Source organism: Phocoena sinus, chromosome 10 (assembly GCF_008692025.1).
Source record: "Phocoena sinus isolate mPhoSin1 chromosome 10, mPhoSin1.pri, whole genome shotgun sequence".
NCBI lineage: Eukaryota > Metazoa > Chordata > Mammalia > Artiodactyla > Phocoenidae > Phocoena > Phocoena sinus.
The window spans coordinates 72772479-72790217 of NC_045772.1; positions in this window are offsets into that span (position 1 = coordinate 72772479).

Genomic DNA, 17739 nt, shown 5'->3' on the forward strand with positions numbered 1-17739 from the left:
TTGTGCCAGTACCATATTGTCTTGATTACTGTAGCTTTGTAGTATAGTCTGAAGTCAGGGAGTCAGATTCCTCCAGCTCCGTTTTTTTCCCTCAAGACTGATTTGGCTATTCGAGGTCTTTTGTGTTTCCATACAAATTTTAAGATTTTTTCTTCTAGTTCCGTAAAAAAAATGCCATTGGTAATTTGATAGGGATTGTATTGAATCTGTAGATTGCTTTGGGTAGTATAGTCATTTTCACAATATTGATTCTTCCAATCCAAGAACATAGTATATCTCTCCACCTGGTGGTATCATCTTTAATTTATTTCATCAGTGTCTTATACTTACCTGCATACAGGTCTTTTGTCACCCTAGGTAGGTTTATTCTTAGGTATTTTTTGTTGTTGTTGCAATGGTAAATGGCAGTGTTTCCTTAATTTTGCTTTCAGATTTTTCATTACTAATGTATAGGAATGTAAGAGCTTTCTGTGCATTATTTTTATAACCTGCAACTTTACCAAATTCACTGATTAGTTCTAGTAGTTTTCTGGTGACATCTTTAGGATTCTCTATGTATACTATCATGTCATCTGCAAACAGTGACAGTGTTACTTCTTCTTTTCCAATTTGTATTCCTTTTATTTCTTTTTCTTCTCTGATTGCCATGGCTAGGACTTCCAAATCTATGTTGAACAATACTGGTGAGAGTGGACATTCTTGTCTTGTTCCTGATCTTAAAGGAAATGCTTTCAGTTTTTCACCATTGAGAATGATGTTTGCTGTGGGTTTATCATATATGGCCTTTATTATGTTGAGGTAGATTCCCCCTATACCCACTTTCTGGAGAGTTTTTATCATAAATGGGCGTTGAATTTTGTCCAAAGCTTTTTCTGCATCTATTGAGATGATCGTATGGTTTTTCTTCTTCAATTTGTTAATATGGTGTATCACATTGATTTATTTGCATATATTGAAGAATCCTTGCATTCCTGGGATAAATTCCACTTGGTCATGGTGTATGATTCCTTTAATGTGTTGTTGGATTCTGTTTGCTAGTATTTTGTTGAGGATTTTTGCATCTATATTCATCAGTGATATTGGTCTGTAATTTTCTTTTTTTGTAGTATCTTTGTCTGGTTTTGGTATCACAGTGACGATGGCCTCATAAAATGAGTGTGGGAGTGTTCCTTCCTCTGCAATTTTTTGGAAGAGTTTGAGACGGATGGGTGTTACCTCTTCTCTAAATGTTTGATAAAATTCACCTGTGAAGCCATCTGATCCTGGGCTTTTGTTTGTTGGAAGATTTTTAATCACAGTTTCAATTTCATTACTTGTGATTGGTCTGTTCATATTTTCTATTTCTTCCTGGTTCAGTCTTCGAAGGTTATACCTTTCTAAGAATTTGTCCATTTCTTCTAGGTTGTCCATTTTATTGGCATAGAGTTGCTTGTAGTAGTCTCTTAGGATGCTTTGTATTTCTTCAGTGTCTGTTGTAACTTCTCCTTTTTCATTTCTAATATTATTGATTTGACTTCTCTCCCTCTTTTTTTTTTTTCTGGTACATGGGCCTCTCACTGTTGTGGCCTCTCCTGTTGTGGACCACAGGCTCTGGACGTGCAGGCTCAGCGGCCATGGCTCACAGGCCCAGCCACTCCGCGGCATGTGGGATCTTCCCGGACTGGGGCACAAACCCGTGTCCCCTGCATTGGCAGGCAGACTCTCAACCACTGCGCCACCAGGGAAGCCCTCCCTCTTTTTCTTGATGAGTCTGGCTAATGTTTTGTCAATTTTGTTTATCTCCTCAAAGAACAAGCTTTTAGTTTTATTGATCTTTGCTGTTGTTTTCTTTGTTTCTATTTCATTTATTTCTGCTCTGATCTTTATGATTTCTTTCCTTCTGCTAACTTTGGGTTTTGTTTGTTCTTCTTTCTCTAGTTCCTTCAGGTGTAAGGTTAAATTGTTTATTTGAGATTTTTCTTGTTTCTTGTTGTATGCTTGTATAGCTGTAAACTTCCCTCTTAGAAATGCTTTTGCTGTGTCCCATAGGTTTTGGATTGTCGTGTTTTCATTGTCATTTGTCTCTAGGTAATTTTTTTTTTTTTTTTTTTTTTTTTTTTGTGGTACGCGGGCCTCTCACTGTTGTGGCCTCTCCCGTTGTGGAGCACAGGTTCCGGACGCACAGGCTCAGCGGCCATGGCTTACGGGCCCAGCCGCTCCGCGGCATGTGGGATCTTCCCGGACCGGGGCGCGAACCCATGTCCCCTGCATCGGCAGGCGGACTCTCAACCACTGCGCCACCAGGGAAGCCCTCTCTAGGTAATTTTTGATTTCCTTTTTGATTTTTTCAGTGATCTCTTGGTTATTTAGTAACACATTGTTTAGCCTCCATGTGTTTGTGATTTTTACATTTTGTCCCCTATAATTCATTTCTAATCTCATAGCATTGTGGTAGAAAAGATGCTTGATATGATTTCAATTTTCTTAAGTTTACTGAGGCTTGATTTGTGACCCAATATGTGATGTATCTTGGAGAATGTCCCATGCTCACTTGAGAAGAAAGGGAAATCTGCTGTTTTTGGATGGAATGTCCTATAAATATCAACTAAATCTATCTGGTCTATTATGTCATTTAAAGCTTCTGTTTCCTTATTTATTTTCATTTTATATGATCTGTCCATTGGTGTAAGTGAGGTGTTAAAGTCCCCCACTATTATTGTGTTACTGTCAATTTCCTTTTTTTTTTTTTTTTTTTTTTTTTTTGCGGTATGCGGGCCTCTCACTGTTGCGGAGCACAGGCTCCAGACGCTCAGGCTCAGCCGCTCCGCGGCATGTGGGATCCTCCCAGACCAGGGCACGAACCCGTGTCCCCTGCATCGGCAGGCAGACTCTCAACCACTGCGCCACCAGGGAAGCCCCAATTTCCTCTTTTATAGCTGTTAGCAGTTGCCTTATGTATTGATGTGCTCCTGTGTTGGGTGCATATATATTTATAATTGTTGTATCTTCTTCTTGGATTGATCCCTTGATCATTATGTAGTGTCCTTCCTTGTCTCTTGTAACATTCTTTATTTTAAAGTCTACTTTATCTGATATGAGTATTGCTACTCCAGCTTTCTTTTGATTTCCATTTGCATGGAATATCTTCTTCCATCTCCTCACTTTCAGTCTGTATGTGTCCCGAGGTCTGAAGTGGGTCTCTTGTAGACAGCATATATATGGGTCTTGTTTTTGTCTCCATTCAACAAGGCTGTGTCTTTTGGTTGGAGCATTTAATCCATTCGCGTTTAAGTAATTATCAATATGTATGTTCCTGTGACCATTTTCTTGATTGTTTTGGGTTTGTTTTTGTAGGCCCTTTTCTTCTCTTGTGTTTCACACTTAGAGAATTTCCTTTAGTGTTTGTTGTGAGTTGGTTTGGTGGTGCTGAATTCTCTTAGATTTTGCTTGTCTGGAAAGCTTTTATTTCTCCATTGAATCTGAATGAGATCCTTGCAGGGTAATCTTGGTTGTAGATTCTTCCCTTTCATCACTTTAAGTATATCATGCCACTCCCTTCTGGCTTGTAGAGTTTCCACTGAGAAATCAGCTGTTAACCTTATGGGAGTTCCCTTGTATGTTATTTGTCCTTTTTCCCTTGCTGCTTTCAATAATTTTTCTTTGTCTTTAATTTTTGCCAATTTGATTACTATGTGTCTCAGCGTGTTTCTCCTTGGGTTTATCCTGTATAGGATTCCCTGTGCTTCCTGGACTTGGATGGCTATTTCCTTTCCCATGTTAGGGAAATTTTCGACTATAATCTCTTCAATATTTTCTCTGGTCCTTTCTCTCTCTCTTCTCCTTCTGGGACCCCTATAATGCAAATGTTGTTGCATTTAATGTTTTCCCAGAGGTCTCTTAGGCTTTATTCATTTCTTTTAATTCTTTTTTCTTTATTCTGTTCTGCAGAAGTGAATTCCACCATTCTGTCTTCCAGGTCACTTATCAGTTCTTCTGCCTCAGTTATTCTGCTATTGATCCCTTCTAGTGTAGTTTTCATTACAGTTATTGTATTATTCATCTCTGTTTGTTTGTTCTTTAATTCTTCTAGGTCTCTGTTAAACATTTCTTGCATCTTCTCCATCTTTGCCACCATTGTTTTTCCGAGGTCCTGGATCATCTTCACTATTGTTATTCTGAATTCTTTTTCTGGAAGGTTGCCTATCTCCACTTCAGTTAGTTGTTTTTCTGGGGTTTTATCTTGTTCCTTTGTCTGGTACATAGCCCTCTGCCTTTTCATCTTGTCTATCTTTCTATGAATGTGGTTTTTGTTCCACAGGCTGCAGGATTGTAGCTCTTCTTGCTTCTGCTCTCTGTCCTCTGGTGGATGTGGCTATCTAAGAGGCTCATGCAAGTTTCCTGATGGAAGGGACTGGTGGTGGGTAGAGCTGACTGTTGCTCTGGTGGGCAGAGCTCTGTAAAACTTTAATCCAGTTGACTGCTCATAGGTGGGGCTGGGTTCCCTCCCTAGTGGTTGTTTGACCTGAGGCAACCCAACACTGGAGCCTACCTGGGATCTTTGTTGGGGCTAATGGTGGACTCTGGGAGGGCTCATGCCAAGGAGTACTTCCCAGAACTTCTGCTGCCAGTGTCCTTGTCCCCACAGTGAGCCACAGTCACCCCCCACCTCTGCAGGAGATCCTCCAAAACTAGCATGTAGGTCTGGTTCAGTCTCCCCTGGCATCACTCTTCCTTCCCCTGGGTCCTGATGTGCACACTAGTTTGTGTGTGCCCTCCATGAGTGGAATCTCTGTTTCTCCCAGTCCTGTTGAAGTTCTGCAATCAAATCCCACTAGCCTTCAAAGTCTGATTCTCTAGGAATTCCTCCTCCCATTGCTGGACCCCCAGTTTGGGAAGCCTGACATGGGGCTCAGAGCCTTTACTCTAGTTGATGGACTTCTGTGGTATATGTGTTCTCCAGTCTGTGAGTCATCCACCTGGCAGTTATGGGATTTGATTTTACTGTGATTGCGCCCCTCCTACCATCTCATTGTGGCTTCTCCTTTGTCTTTGGATGTGGGGTATCTTTTTTGGTGAGTTCCAGTGTCCTCCTATCAGTGACAGTCCAGCAGCTAGTTGTGATTCTGGTGTCCTCGCAAGAGGGAGTGGGAGCATGTCCTTCTACTCCACCATCTTGGTTCAGGGCCAAAAAGCTCTTTAAATGTTAAAGGACTAAATGATCCAATCAAAGACAAAAAGTGGCTAATTGGATTAAAACAAAAACAAAAAAATGAAGAATCTGCAATATGCTGCCTAAAAGGGACTCACTTCAGTGCTCAAGACACACACAGACTGAAATTGAGGGGATGGAAAAAGATAGTTCATGCAAATAGAAATGACAAGAAAGTGGGGGTAACAATACTCATGTCAGAAAAACTAGACTTTAAAACAAAGCCCATAAAGAAAGAAAAAGAAGGGCATTATATAATGATAAAGGGATCAATACAAGAAGAGGATATAACATTTGTAAACATATGTGCACTTAATTAGGAGCACCTAAATATATAAAGCAAACATAAACCAACATACAGGGAGAAACTGACAATAATACAACAATTGTAGGGGACTTTAACCCATGAATGGACAGATCACCCAGAGAGAAAATCAACAAAGAAACAATGACCTTAACGGACACATTAGAATAGTTAGACTTAATAGGTATGTACAGGACATTGCATCCAAAAACAGCAGAATACACATTCTTTTCAAGTGCACATGGGATATTCTCCAAGATAGACCATGTTCTGGGCCATGAAACACTTCTCAAAAGATTTGAAGGGGGCTTCCCTGGTAGCGCAGTAGTTGGGGGTCCGCCTGCCGATGCAGGGGACACGGGTTTGTGCCCCAGTCCGGGAGGATCCCACATGCCACGGATCGGCTCGGTCCGTGGGCCATGGCAGCTGAGCCTGCGCATCCGGAGCCTGTGCTCCGCGACGGGAGAGGCCACAGCAGTGAGAGGCCCGTGTACAGCAAAAAAAAAAAAAAAGATTTGAAGGAATTGAAATTATTCCAAGTATCTTTTTCACCACTACAGTATGAAATGAGGAATCAATTACAGGAAGAAAAGTGGGGAAAACACAAACACCTGAATACTAAACACCATGTTACTAAAAATCAATGGGTCAACAACAACAACAACAAATCAAAGAGAAAATCAGAAAATACTTTCAGACAATAATTTCAGAAAAATTTTTAAAACTTTCCAAAATATTTAGGACCCAGCAAAAACAGTTCTAAGCGGGCAGTTTATAGTGATACAGGCATACCTCAAAAAACAAGAAAATCTCAAACAACCTAAAATACCATCTAAATGAATTATCAAAAGAAGAAAAAACAAAGTCCAATGTCAGCAGAAGGAGAACATAATAACGATCAGAGAGAAAATAAATAAAATAGATTCTAAAAACACTATAAAAAATGAATAAAACAAAGAGCTGGTTTTTTTAAAAAAGATGCACAAAATTGATAAACCTTTAGCCAAGCTCATCAAGAAAAGAGAGAGAGCCCAAATTAAAAAAAAATAAGAAATGAAAGAGGAGAAAAAAACAACGGATTCACAGAGATACAAAAAATCATAAGAGTATACTACGGACAGTTATATGTCAACAAATTGGACAATATAGAAGAAACAGACAAATATCTAGAAACATATACCTTCCAAGAGTCAACAAGGCAGAAACAGCCAATCTGAACAGAATGATCAGTAGTACTGAAACTGAACTTCAAAAAAAAAAAAAAACTCCCAGCAACAAAAGCCTAGGACTGGATGACTTTACAGGGGAATTCTTACAAACATATAAAGAAGAGTTACTATCTGTCTTTCTTAAACTATTCCCAAAAATTGAAGAGGAAGGTGCATCCCCAAATTCATTCTACAAGACCACCATTATCCTGATATCAAAATCAGACAAAAACACTGCAAAGAAAGATAATTACAGGCTAATATCTGTCATGAATATAGATGCAGAAAAATCCTCAAACAAATATTAGCAGACGGAATGCAACAGTATATTAAAAGGATCATACACCATAATCAAACTTGGTTTATTCCAAGGATGCAAGGATGGTTCAATATCCACAAATCGATGTGTTACACCACACTAACAAAATGAGGGATAAGGGCTTCCCTTGTGGCGCAGTGGTTGAGAGCCCGTCTGCTGATGCAGGGGACACGGGTTCGTGTTCCGGTCCGGGACAATCCCACATGCCATGGAGTGGCTGCGCCCATGAGCCATGGCCGCTGAGCCTGCGCGTCTGGAGCCTGTGCTCCACAATAGGAGAGGCCACGGCAGTGAGAGGCCCGTGAACCGCAAAAAAAAAGAGGGATAAAAATCACATGATCACCTCAATAGAGGTAGAAAAAGCATTTGACAAAATTCGACACTCATTCATGGTAAAAGCTCTCAACAAAGTCGGTATAGAGGGAACATATCTCAACATAATAAAGGTCATTTATGACAAACCCACAGCTAATATACTCAATGGTGATAAACTAAAAGCTTTTCCTCTAAAATCAGAAACAAGTCAAGGATGTCTGCTCTCACCATTTCTATCTAACACAGTATTGGAAGTCCTATCCACAGCAATCAGACAAGAAAAAGAAACAAAAGTCATCCAAATTGGAAGGGAAGAAATAAAACTGTCACTATTTGCAGGTGGCATAATACTATATATAGAAAACACTAACGTCTCCACAAAAAAATGATTAGAACTAATAAGTGAATTCAGTGAAGTTGCAGGATACAAAATTAATATACAGAAATCAGTTGTGTTTTCATATAGTAACAATGAACCATCAGAAAGGGAAATTAAGAAAACAATCCCATGTGCAATTTTATCAAAAAGAATAAGATACATAAGAATAAACTTAACCAAGGAGGTGAAAGACCTATATTAAAACTATAAGACACTGATGAAGGAAATTGAAGATAATACAAATAAATGGAAAGTTATCCCATGTTCCTGAATTGGAAGAATTAATATTGTTTAAAAATGCATACAACCCAACACAATCTACAGATGTAATGCAATTGCTATCAAAATACCCATGATATTTTTCACAGAACTAGAACAAATCATCCTAAAATTTGTATGGAATTTCAAAAGTCCCCACATAGCCAAATTAATCTTGAGAACAAAGAGGAAAGCTAGAGATATCATGCTCCCTGACTTTAGACTGTAATACAAAGCTACAGTAATTAAAACAGTATGGTACTGGCACAAAACAGACACAAAAATCAGTGGCACAAAATAGAGAGGCAAGAAATAAACACATATGGTCAATTAATCTATGAAAAAGGAGGCAAAAATATATAAAGAGGGCAAGACAGTCTCTTCAGTAAGTGGCATTAGGAAAACTGGACAACTACATGTAAAAAAAGTAAAACATTTTTTCATACCATATTAAATTTAAAAAACTAAAAATGAATTAAAGACCTAAATGTAAGGCTGGAAACCATAAAACTCCTAGAAGAAAACCTAGGCAATACACTCTTTGACATAATCCCTGGCAATAGTTTTGGGGGAATGTGTCTCCTCAGGCAAGAGAAACAAAAGCCAAAATAAACAAATGTGACCTAATTAAATTAAAAGCTTTTACACAATAAAGGAAACTATTAACAAAACAAAAAGACAACTTACTGAATGGAGGAAGATATTTGCAAATGATATGTCTGATCAAGGATTTATTATGTCTCAATATAGAAAACAAGCAATCATTTTACTGATTATAAAATGGGCACAAGATGGGAATAGACATTTTTCCAAAGAAGACATACAGATGGCAAACAGGCACAGGAGAAGATGCTCCATGTCACTAATCATCAGGGAACTTCAAATCAAAACTACAATTACATATTACTTCATATCTGTCAGAATGGCTATCATCAAAAAGACCACAATGACAAATGTTGACTAGGATTTGGAGAAAAGGTAACCCTAGTTCACTCTTGGTGGGAATGTAAATTGGTATGGCCACTATGGAAAACATTATAAAGGTTCCTCAAAAATTTTAAAATAGAACTACCATATTATTCAGCAATTCTACTACTGGGTATATGTCTGAAAAACAACAACAACAACAAAAACTCACTAATTCCTAAAGATATATACACCCTAATGTTCACAGCAGCATTACTTACAATAGCCAAGATGTGAAACCAACCTAAGAGTCCATCAACAGATGAATGGATAAAGAAGAGGTGGTATATATATCTGTGTGTATTGCTCAGCCATAAAAAAAGAATGAAATTTTGCCATTTATAACAACATGGATGGACTTGAGGGTATTGTGCTTAATGAAGTAAGTCGGACAGAGAAAGACAAATACTGTATATTTTCACTAATTTTTAGAATCTAAAAAATAAAACAAATGAGTATAACAAAACAGAAACAAACTCACAGATACAGAGAACAAACTATTGGTTACCAGTAGGGGGAAGGCTTGCGGGAGGGGCAATATAAGGGAAGAGGATTAAGAGGTACAAACTATTAGATATAAAATAAATAAAATACAAAGGTGTAATGCACAGAACAGGGAATATAACCAAAATTTTATAATAACTTTAAATGGAATATATTGTATAAAAATATTGAATCACTATGTTTTACACCTGAAGCTAATATAATATTGTAAATCAACTATACTTCAATTTTAAAAAAGAAAAATATAGTCCACCAAATATTCTATAATAGTTTTGCTAATGTCAAAAAACTTTAAAATCATGTGGGAAAAAAAATCACGTAATGTTACTATGTTCAACAGAAGCAAAATGTGGTTAAGTTTGCAATAGGATTTCCAGTAAAATGCATACGTGGTATGCTAAGCACTCATGAAGTACTCAATAAATATTTGTTGCATGAATGACTGATGCTTTGCCTTACAGGAAGAAAGTGTCACTTATTGATAAGAATATGAATACTTTAAAATGGAAAAATTTGGGAACTTGAAGTAACAGCCAAATGCCAGTATGTTTTAAAATAGTGCTGTCAAACATGCAGTTGATACATTAACTCTTTTTTTTTAGAAAGCACTGGCTCTTTTATTTATTTATTTTTTAAGGTTTATTATTAATTTTATTTATTTTTGGCTGCATCAGGTCTTATTTGTGGCACATGATATCTTTGTCGTGGTGCACAGGCTTCTCTCTAGTTGTGGTGTGTAGGTTTTCTGTCTCTAGTTGTGCCGTGCAGGCTCCAGGGCATGTGGTCTCTGTAATTTGTGGCACTCAGGCTCTCTCATTGAGGCGCAGAGTTCAGTAGTTGTAGTACATGGGCTTAGTTGCCCCACGGCATGTGGGATCTTAGTTCCCTGACCAGGGATCAAGCCTGAGTCCCCTACGTTGTAAGGTGGATTCTTTACCACCGGACCACCAGGGAAGTCCCGATTAACTCTTGCTTATGATAAACCACCTGAATAAGACAATGAACCTGCATTTTGAATATTTTTGGAGAGGGATGCATACTTTGACAACTTTGAGAAACAGATAAAGCAACAGAATTCATTTAGTTTCCTCATTTTGCATGAGTATCATTTTAATAAGTTTTAATTGGCATAAATGGCTTTCCCCCAAAGGACCACTGCCCATCCATCAACAAATGAATCTCTTAGCATTGGAAGCAGGTGATAGAATGAAAGAGCATAGAGTTTGAATTCTGACACACTTGGGCATAAATCACAGCACCAACATTTATAGTTGCATGTGACCAATGGCAATAATAACATGTTTGAGCCTTTCTTTTCTTATCTGAAAAATTGAAAAAATAACATTTACCTTTCAGGATTGTTATGGGGATAATGATAATAAATGTAAAATTCCTAACATATAATATATATGTTACATTTAAAAATAGCTATTATCAAAATTATAAAGAATATTTCAACATGAGGAACTGTTTACAAATAAGATAATATTACGGAATAATCACTGATCTAAAAACAATAACATTCAAGACTATAATTCTGGATATAGAGCATAATGCAGAACTTAAAGTAGTATTTCCTACTCAATATACTGTTTTTTATTTTTCTATTTGTATAAAAAAAAGTCAAGCTTACAGAAAAGTTGAAGAATAATATATTGAATGCCTGCATACCCTTTACCTAGTTTCAACTGTTGCAGGGGAAGAAATTTTCCTCTATCCTTCTAGGTTCTTCTGACTGGTCTAAGAATTAAATTGACTTGAGACAGATTAACAGGATAATATCAAACAGAAGTTTAATAACATGTATACATTGGAGAGACCCAGGAAAACTGAGAAACTTGCGAAAATGGCCGAAATCCTCACCTTGAATACCATCTTCAGCTAAAGAAAAAAGAGGGTGTTGGGGATAGTGGTTTGGACCTCAAAGGGGAGGAAGGCAATTTACAAGAAGATAGAAAAACAAATGTTTGGTAAACAAATGTTTACTGGATCATCCAGAGATAATGGGATTCAGAGTGCACTGTGATAAAGCTCTAGACCCTGTGAAGTTTCCCTCCCACCACACTTAGCGCATATTAATTGCAGATATCTCTGGTGCTATCTCTATTCTGGGAACAGGACCTTTATCTAAATTCTTCAGGCAGCTAAGGGAGAGATAAAAAGAAAGGCTTTTTTTTTAAGCTCTCTCTTACCTCTGAGAGACTGTTCTGAAGAGGTAAGATGGGAGCCAGGGTACTTAGGAGTTTTTGTAACGAAGACCAGGTAGTCAGAACATCACAAGATTACTGTTAATTAAAGAAAACCAGACATCTCAAGTTAAGGAATCAAGCACTTTTATATGTATGGGAAGATGCAAGAGTCTGGGCTCACTGAAATCATTCCTTTGATATACACCTCAGCTATCTGGAGTCAGTATCCCGTGTTCTCCCATCCTAAGTCTCCTCAGAGTGCATCTTTGGGGGTGGCTGCAGTGCCTGACTACTTGATGGCAGGCATCCTGTTCCCATCCTGAGTTTCCTCAGGGCTCACCATGTGTGGGGTGGGCAGCACTACAGTGTGATGGCTTGATGGCTGCAACATCCTCTGTCTACTGATATAGCAGGCAACATTTTATCACTGGCACTCACTGCTGACTTTTCTCTAGTCTTTGCTCTGCAGCTTCTGTAGACAATAACTCAGCTGTGCTGGGTTAAGTTTGTCACACAATATCCATCCACCCCAGAGAACTAAGAGAAAAGTGCTTTCACAATTTTGTTTTTTCCCCTCAGCCTTATCTCTGTATTTAGTCTTTTCCTCTACCTTTATTTATGCACAATTCAGTCAATTCTACCTCAGGCAAGTTGCAATATGCAAACTCACCTTTGTTAACATTTTCCCTCTAATTTCCTCTCTTCCTGTTTTTGCTCAGTTTTCACAACAATACCTCACTCCCTTTGTATATCCTAGCTTTTCTTTTTTCCTTGACTTTTTTTTTTATTGTGAAGTAGCAAAATAATCCCAATTACTACTAGTTGGCTAGTTACCTTTGGGCAAAACGCTTGAACCTCCTGGACCTCAATTGTCCCTCCTGGCAGCCAAGTGAGTAAGTGCTATTTCCAAAGCCACAATGGAGAGTCAGCTAGGCTTGAGTGAGATTGAGTAGGTGAAATTCTGGCCTCAACCAGCCTGCGTTCAAATCTCTGCTTCTCAATTACTAGTTTGATGGCTGCAGTGAGTTACTTTTCATACCTATTTGTAAAACAAGTATGTTAAAAAGAGTACTTACCTCATAATTTGGAGTTAATATTTGTAACCATCGATAGTGTCTATGAGCAAAAAAGGTAAGAGTTATGCTTGGAATACATTCCCATCAAGGAAACAAACACCAGAAGCTCTGAGATAACTATGTAGAGAAAAGAGCTAGTGAAATGCCCACGGTCACGAGACCCCTCCACAAGACCACCAGAGACAAGAGTCAAAGCCAAACGGCAAGGGTCATTTATTGCAGGTTCGAACCTGGACCTCCGCGCACTCGTTGCCGGTGACGCTAAGAGGGTCCCGATGGAGTTTAGTACAGCTCTTTTATAGACAGGTACAAACAAGCTCGGGACCTTCTGCGGGGCTTTCCAGGGGTGGGGAGTACTGATTGGCTAACTTTTAAACAAAGACACTAGTCACTGATTGGTTAACTTTTAAACAAAGACACTAGTCACCGTCTGATTGGTTGGATGGTTGCAAAAGGGGGTTCAGCAAGCATAGTTACAGAAGCGAGAGCGGCTGGTTAAGTTTCGGTTTCCTGAGGCTTTGTTTTTCAATTAGGAATACTTAAGATGGGGCCATAGTTACAAACAGTACAAACAGGAAGATCGATGCAATCCTAGCAGCGCTACGGCCTAATGGCAGGGCATCAATTCAGTCCTATTTCTACCAAAGTAGAACATAGCCCTTCACTAGTGGGATCAAATCTCTGAAAGTATAGTCACGGAGGAAGAAATTTCTCTCTACCCTTCTAGGTTCGTCTGGATGGTCTAAGAATTAAATGACATGAGATAGACCAACAGGAGAAAATCAAACAAAAATATAATAACATGTATACTTAGGAGTGACCCAGGAAATCTAAGTAACTTACCAAAATGGCAGAAACCTTCACCTTCAATACCATCTTCAGCTAAGGACAAAAAAGGGATGTTGGGGTTAGTGATTTGGACCTCAAATTGCAGGAGGGCAATTCACATGGAAATGGAAAAGCAAATGTTTGATAAACAGATGTTTGCTTTGTTATGCAGAGACAGTGGGACACAGTGGAATTTTAACAGACTTTGCTAGGTTCTTCCACCTACATACCTAGTTCATACTAACTATTATGGTAATAGCTTCCTTCCTGGAATAGGTCCTCTATTTATATTCTTTTAGGCAGTTACAGGGAAGGTAAAAGTATCTTCCTGAGGTTTGGGACTTTGATTGTTTTTGGCTCAAAATAATCTGCATGCCAAAGAGACATTTTGGGAGGTCAAGGTTTGTTTCCCTACAGTCTTGCCTTTGAAACTTCTTTTAAGAAGTTTCACAGTCCAGAAGATGAGTTGATAGACTGTTCCATCTCATTAAACCAGTCTCTTAGTACTAACAATAGATCAGTTCAGTTACTTATTTCAGTAGGTGGTGATGCAGGTGGGCTCTCAAAGTTAGGCCTATAAAGCGCAAGCAGTTATGTATTTTGTAAGAGACATTTCTAATGGATACAAAAGAAAAACAAAGGTTAGTGATTGGAGCAAACTACAAACCAGTTTCTGAGCCTAGGGGCCAGTCAGTCAAGAAGATTTCTAGATGTCAAGGTCAAAGCATCTTTTGCACTTTGGAATTGTTGCAGCAAAAATAGAAATAAAGTCTTCCCTCTCCTGAGAACAATGAAAATAAAAGGAACAGTGAACAAACAGGCTAGAGAAGAAACATAATCTGGCCTGAAAGAGTTAATCACTCCTAGTTTCTTTTTTTAACTGTTACTAATCTATAGTGTCTGTAACTAGATTTGTACTTCACAAAGCTAAACTATTACTCTTTAAAACTATGTGAATTACATCCTGCACTCCCTGTAGCAAATCACCCCCGTAACATTTGCATTTCAGAAAAAAGGTCCCAGGCCGATACCCAGAGACAAAAGGACCCAATTGCTGGGCTGCCTGACGCCAGCTGTGACTATTTTGAAATAATGCAGGAAGAAGAAGAATGCAAGACCTTCACTACTTTGATTCTTATCATATACCCCAGACTGTGAACCCCACATATAAAATCTTCTCCGATTCCCGAAGGAGGTGGGGGACAGAGTTCTTGAGGTGCTAGCCTGCTGTGTCTTCCCTTCTGCCTGGCAGAAAAATAAAGCCATCTCTCTCTTCCTCCAAAACCTCTGTCTCCATATTTGTTTGGCATCGGTGCACAGGAAAGCCGATATCTCGGCAACAAAATGCCTCTGATGACGTCATTGACTATTCAGTCAAACTTTCTGAGTGACTAACATAGCAACAGGCATGAGAATTGTCTATAAACATGGGCTATTTTGGTGATCTCTCTTAAGTTTATATGAAGGTGTTCAGCTTAATTTTGCAGATCTTCAGGAAAACAGCAGCTTTGATCCTCAGTAATTCCAAGTGAAAAGTGAGAGAAAATTGGAAACATTAGTTTGGAGAGCTGTAGCCAAATATTTGAGGAAACTAGAAGAATTCAGGATCCAGTCCAATTTACAGGTGGAAAAACAAAACTTCAAAGATGATTAACAGAACAAGAACCTAGTATCCACAACTGTGTACTATAGTTTCTGCTGAAGCAAAAAAATATTCTTTCTTTTTAAAAATCACCTTCAATTTGACTATCAATGTTATCAAAGATAGCCAAATTAAGACTAATTTATTTCCAAAATAAGTTTAGTTTCATTACACATGGTCTATTTCCATTAGTTCAGCAAGAATAGCAATTGACCATACATTTTCTTAAATCTGCTTTGTGGGTACTTTTCATAAATAATCTCAAATTGAACTTTTAAATGCCTCTTGAGGCCAGGAAGCCACACCAATAACTTGCCATCAGACTCATTTGTAATTCCTATAGATTTGGGTGAATTCCTCTTCTTGGGGTCCCCAAAATATGCTGAAGTCCCTGCATTTGCCAGGAAGTTACCTCCCTTATTCACCTGGTAAGGTTTCTGAGTAATATGTAAGCAAGGTACCACCAGGCCGCTTTCTCAAAGGGCTTTATGGCTCCATACAGTCAATATTAGTTTCTTAAAGTTGTCCGGTCATATCTGATTCTATGCATATTCTCAAATATGGCATTCTAGTCAAAGCCATGGTAATATAATCAATATTTCCAAGTATGTCCTGTTATAAGGAAAACAGATTCTTAGTGAACTTATGTAAATAATGATATTGCCATGAAAATAAGAATACTCATCAAGTTTCCAAATCCTGGAGGAATCAGGTAGGGAGTAAAAGATAAATATTTCAATTCTTCTTACAAAGATAAAATTTACCAAATGACTGAAGTCACAATTGGCATAAGAGGAAAAGTTTCCTTATATCTGGAAAACAAAATAAAAAGCTGGTAACATTTCAGACAAAAAGTCGTAAAAAATATAATCATATTTATCAGTTCATTCAGTTCCATGTAATTAATTGTTGTTGAGCTTGATCTTCTGTTAGGAGTTTTATGAAACCATCAGGTTTTCCATTTGAGTTCTGTAATTTCTAACCCAGTTCAGTAGTATAAACTAAATGTTATCAGAAAGCTTGATGTCATAAAGTCCTTTCTATGAATCTTCTTCAAGAAGAAGCATTTTTTCCAAAGAGTCAAAGAATAACTGTCTAAAATGACAAAAGACTTAAAATGGCATGGTTAAAGTTCTGATTACAATTAAATTGACAAAAAATTTGGTTAATTCTGTGACACACAACACTTTAAGATAATAACTAGATTTATGACTGATAAAATTATACCAGGAACATATCCAGATTTTAGGAATTTCATATAATTTCTAGAACATTGATATAAATAATATTTACACACCCAATAAAACCTAAGAAGTTTTATCATCTCTCATTTGACAATGTTTCCTGTGTAATTTTACATACCAAATAAGCCTAATTAGTTTAGGCTTTGAGATGTTTAAGGGGCCCTTTGAACATCCCAAAGTTAGCAAGAGCTAAAAAACACTTCATTTAGAATTTGATTTAGGGGTTTGTCAGTGATATCAAAAGGTTTTAAAATACTTTGTCAAATAGAACCACAGTTCACTGTGAAACAATACTTATTCACTTAACCAAAGTGACAATAAAAGATTTCAAAGGCAAATGCAGAAAGTTATTATACAGCAGATTACTTAAAAGGTAAAGAAAGTTTTACAATCTGTTATCAAAAACAAATCAATATTCCAAGAAAACTTTGTCCTCTTGACAGATAGAGAAAATAAAATTCTAGTTTTGCACCAGTATACTTTCAACATTAAAATTCATTTACTCAATTAAATTTATTCTAATCTTAGCCAGTCCTGACCATGCACAAAACTCTTTTTCTCAGGGTTTATTTTCCACAAACCTTCTATGACTTCCTTTTTACATTCAGATTTTATCCTATGCTTTCCCTTTCTCTCTCTTTCTTTAGAACAAGCTTACTTTTTTTTCCTTAACAAAATGCATTTTGATTCCTTATACAGTTCAAAAAATTTCCTTGCATACAAAGACATTTCCTTGTTAGTTTTAGTAGTTTCAATGACTTGTATTAATTAGAATTTTTAACCTTTAGAAACCTTAGTTTTTAGTGAAATCTAAAACTTTGCAATTGTTAACTGTTTGTTATACCAGTATTTTTTATGACTGGCAAACATGAATACATTTCATAATTTCTAGACGTGTACATTTTCTCATAGTATAACTATGTTTTTTCAATGTGGTACAAGACACATTTACTAATAAACCTACATATCTTTAGTTTTTCTGTAATAAGACAAAAATAGGTGAACTTAGAATTGTTTAGAAATTAATGTTTCAGTATTTTATCTTATTTGGAAATAATCTAGACATTTAATAAATTCTTATCATTTAAATTAACTTAGCAAAACTCTAAATTTCAAGTTACCAAAAAGATTTGGGGAAATTGCTGGTCAGTTTTCTCAGTGTGATTTTTTTTCTTCCAGTCTTTTAAATTTCTCCAAACTGGGATAAATAAAACAGACTTATTTGGAGCCCTTTAATACTGGGGTGACCTATAACGGGTCCCTTTGGCCCATCCAACCTTAGGTAGTGCTGAATTAAAATCTTTGTTTTAATCACATCA